The sequence below is a fragment of the Staurois parvus genome, unplaced genomic scaffold (assembly GCF_062004578.1).
Source record: "Staurois parvus isolate SC_StPar_1 unplaced genomic scaffold, SC_StPar_1.0 ptg003048l, whole genome shotgun sequence".
NCBI lineage: Eukaryota > Metazoa > Chordata > Amphibia > Anura > Ranidae > Staurois > Staurois parvus.
This window is the reverse complement of record NW_028320844.1, coordinates 76705-81234: the sequence shown is the minus strand read 5'-3', so window position 1 is coordinate 81234 and position 4530 is coordinate 76705. Positions and strand designations below refer to the sequence as shown.

General features: G+C 54.9%; 1 long non-coding RNA gene across 1 annotated transcript; it reads left to right on the top strand.

Moving 5' to 3' along the window:
- Nucleotides 1-961: 961 nt before the first annotated feature.
- Nucleotides 962-3407, top strand: LOC149428672 (uncharacterized). The gene is made up of 3 exons (XR_016310697.1): nt 962-1117; nt 1696-1806; nt 2625-3407. It is a non-coding gene; the product is annotated as an uncharacterized LOC149428672 (long non-coding RNA).
- Nucleotides 3408-4530: the final 1123 nt, after the last annotated feature.

Sequence of the window (4530 nt, the reverse complement as noted above, 5' to 3'; positions counted from 1 at the left end):
GTGGGACGCAGGGGAGGATTACCATTGGGTGGGGCGAAGGGGAGGATTACCATTGGGTGGGGTGAAGGGGAGGATTACCATTGGGTGGGGCGAAGGGGAGGATTACCATTGGACGGGATGAAGGGGACGATACCATTGGACGGGACGAAGGGGATGATACCATTGGACGGGACGAAGGGGACGATACCATTGGACGGGACGAAGGGGACGATACCATTGGACGGGACGAAGGGGGCGATACCATTGGACGGGACGAAGGGGAGGATACCATTGGACGGGACGAAGGGAGGACTGAGATGGATCTCCGGATATGTGATCCGCTTGATTCCGGCCAAATGAATTCCTGATCCTCACCGGGAAGAAATGAGGACATTCCGGCTCTTCTGCATTCATCATATACAGGGGGAGGGGCTTCTATCACCATGACAACAGCTCCCTTCAGGTGTCGACAGGAAGTGAGGGGAAGTCCCCCCATTGGGGTCACACGCAGGGACAGCAATATATGAACTCCTCCACAAGTAAAAGGAAATCAGACATTGGGGGTCGGAGTTAGGCTCCAGCACGCTGGGAAGGGGCCCTGAGCGATGGAGGGCCCCACTGATCCCTCCCCATGTCTGTAGCCCCCCACACTGGCAGGGCCCCCGGTACATGTCACCCTCCCGCCCCGGTACCTGGTGAAGGAATGCCAGCCGATCCAACACCGCCATCCTCCACCCTGACAGATTCTGTGGCCTCTCTGACAGGGGTAGCCTCCGACAACCAATCACAGAACAGGTTCCCGCCGGCTAACCAATCACAGCACAGACTCCTCCCAGGCCTACGCTCTCAAATAACTTCCTTACCCTCCAGCCAATCACCGCTATCTCATCTCTACCCTCAGCCAATGAGAGCGCTAGTGTCTCCTCCCTCAACCAATGTAGGATTTGCATTCCACTATCTGGTGTCTCCTCCATGGTGGGCGTAGAATTGAGCTGCCGACCAATCAGGAGCTGGTTGGCAAAGTCTACGCATTGATTGGCAACATGGCGGCGCCCATAGAAGTGTGATGTCCGGGAAGGTGGGGACGCCGGGGAGGGTCGGGGGTCTGTCCGGGCTGATGGCGGAATGTGGGGCTCAGGTGAGCGGCCAATGGGGGGGACTCAGAATATAAAGAGGTGTGTCATCTGGGGGACCCTGACCTACTGCAAGCATGCAGCCAGTGAAGGCGGAACTCCCATCATGTGTATTCTGGGAACAAAATCAGTCTCCCCTCCCCCAGTGATCAGACTGTACATTGTAACTTTGTAGAAGGAGGAGGAGGCATTTCCTCAGTCTCCCCTCCCCCAGTGATCAGACTGTACATTGTAACTTTGCAGAAGGAGGAGGAGGCATTTCCTCAGTCTCCCCTCCCCCAGTGATCAGACTGTACATTGTAACTTTGTAGAAGGAGGAGGAGGCATTTCCTCAGTCTCCTCCCCCAGTGATCAGACTGTACATTGTAACTTTGTAGAAGGAGGAGGAGGCATTTCCTCAGTCTCTCCTCCCCCAGTGATCAGACTGTACATTGTAACTTTGTAGAAGGAGGAGGCATTTCCTCAGTCTCCCCTCCCCCAGTGATCAGACTGTACATTGTAACTTTGTAGAAGGAGGAGGAGTCATGTTCTCGGTCTCCCCTCCCCCAGTGATCTCTGGTCACATAATTTTTTTCCTCTCCAGGCAATGTCTTATGGGAAGTGCGTGTTGGGCGGAGTCACGGGGAAGGCGGAGCTGCGGAGAGGAGTTTGTGGAAAGGAGTTTGAAGAGTTAAAGCGATGCATCAGAAAAGCTGTGAGTTGAGTTCTGGAGTGGGTGGTGGGGGTGTTGGATTGGTTGGGGGTGTCGGGGGAGGGGGTGTTAGGGGAAATCAGTCTGTATACAGAATGGGGGATGGTGACCACAACTATTTCCTTTACTAATTGTTGTTCCCGCTGTCAGCGCCGCATTGCCTGTATATGGGGGGGATGGGGGGAAGGGATTTACTGACGGCCAATAGGCTGGTCACTCTTCACATGCAGTTTGATAAGATGAAGCTTCACTTTGTAAGCAGCAGCCAATCACATGTAAGGAAAGTAAAAAGTGTTTTTGGTTGCAGCTGATTGGATGATGGAAGTCATCATTGGAGGACACGCCCCTGTGACATGCTCAGTCTATTTTCCTTTAGTAGATCCCCCCCTCCCCCCCAACAGATCCCTTCCTCCCCCCCAACAGATCCCTTCCTCTTGTTTCCTGTGTCCTGTGTCCTGTGAAGATGGATTCTGAATGGGAGGATCCGGTTCATTGTAATCACCCGCTGCGCTCGCTGGGCTCTGATGAGGAAAGCGGCGGGGTCTGCATCCCTAGGTGTATATGGTCTCCATGTGTGTGCAGTCCTTAGCTATATGCGGTCCCCATGTGTGTGCGGTCCCCATGTGTGTGCGGTCCCCATGTGTGTGCGGTCCCCATGTGTGTGCAGTCCTTAGCTATATGCGGTCCCCATGTGTGTGCGGTCCCCATGTGTGTGCGGTCCCCATGTGTGTGCGGTCCCCATGTGTGTGCAGTCCTTAGCTATATGCGGCCCCCGGGTGTATACGGTGGAGCTCACACATCTCTCTCTGTTCTTATTACAGGCAATGAAGAGAACCAGATGACCACATCTCCTGCATCAGTGTGCTCTGCCCCCCGGGACCGCATTCACCACATCTCCTTCCATCAGCGTGCTCTGCCCCCCGGGACCGCATTCACCACATCTCCTTCCATCAGCGTGCTCTGCCCCCCAGGACCGCATTCACCACATCTCCTTCCATCAGCGTGCTCTGCCCCCCAGGACCGCATTCACCACATCTCCTGCATCAGTGTGCTCTGCCCCCCAGGACCGCATTCACCACATCTCCTTCCATCAGCGTGCTCTGCCCCCCGGGACCGCATTCACCACATCTCCTTCCATCAGCGTGCTCTGCCCCCCAGGACCGCATTCACCACATCTCCTTCCATCAGTGTGCTCTGCCCCCCGGGACCGCAGTCACCACATCTCCTTCCATCAGCGTGCTCTGCCCCCCAGGACCGCATTCACCACATCTCCTTCCATCAGTGTGCTCTGCCCCCCAGGACCGCATTCACCACATCTCCTTCCATCAGCGTGCTCTGCCCCCCAGGACCGCATTCACCACATCTCCTTCCATCAGCGTGCTCTGCCCCCCTGGACCGCATTCACCACATCTCCTTCCATCAGCGTGCTCTGCCCCCCAGGACCGCATTCACCACATCTCCTGCATCGTGATTGGCTGTACAGAGGAATCGCAGTGACGGATGATCTGTGTCCTGTAGTCCATGTATTGATCGCCGCTCTCTATATATAGACCAGGACACCGCCGGGCGCTCGGATCAATAAAGCTGCAAGTGATTGTATAGCTTCTGGTGTGTTTTTGGTTTTTATTAATAATAATAATTTTTTTTTAAATAATTTTAATATTCATTATAATTTGAATTTAATCTTTTTTTTTGTAAACTGATGAACTGAGGACTGTGCGAGGTTCCCCTGAGGACTGTGCGAGGTTCCCCTGAGGACTGTGCGAGGTTCCCCTGAGGACTGTGCGAGGTTCCCCTGAGGACTGTGCGAGGTTCCCCTGAGGACTGTGCGAGGTTCCCCTGAGAGGTGTGCGAGGTTCCCCTGAGGACTGTGTGAGGTTCCCCTGAGGACTGTGTGAGGTTCCCCTGAGGACTGTGTGAGGTTCCCCTGAGGACTGTGTGAGGTTCCCCTGAGGACTGTGTGAGGTTCCCCTGAGGACTGTGTGAGGTTCCCCTGAGGACTGTGTGAGGTTCCCCTGAGGACTGTGTGAGGTTCCCCTGAGGACTGTGTGAGGTTCCCCTGAGGACTGTGCGAGGTTCCCCTGAGGGGTGTGGGAGGTTCCCCTGAGGACTGTGCGAGGTTCCCCTGAGGACTGTGCGAGGTTCCCCTGAGGACTGTGCGAGGTTCCCCTGAGGACTGTGCGAGGTTCCCCTGAGGAGTGTGCGAGGTTCCCCTGAGGAGTGTGCGAGGTTCCCCTGAGGACTGTGTGAGGTTCCCCTGAGGACTGTGTGAGGTTCCCCTGAGGACTGTGTGAGGTTCCCCTGAGGACTGTGCGAGGTTCCCCTGAGAAGTGTGTGAGGTTCCCCTGAGGACTGTGGGAGGTTCCTCTATACAATCAGTCCATACACCGCAGAGCCGGGACCGAGGAGGTCGGGAGATGAATGGACTTTGCACTTAGCAGTGATCTCAGGAGTGTCATCTATTAACTATTGAGCAGCTGGGGGGTGGGGGGGGCATTTATTTCCTTTTATTATAGATCAGGGGTGGAGATCTATAAGATTGTGGGCGGAGTCCATGGAGAAGGCGGTCTCTTCTCAGTCATGTGACTTATTTAAAGGTCACAGCTGAAAGTAACTTTTTTTTTTAAATGAGGATCCCTCTGCTGGGGTGTGAGGTGACGCCTGTCGTACAATCGGATTGTAATGTGTGTGCTGAGCTTTAGATCCACATTGGCTGCTGAGACTCCT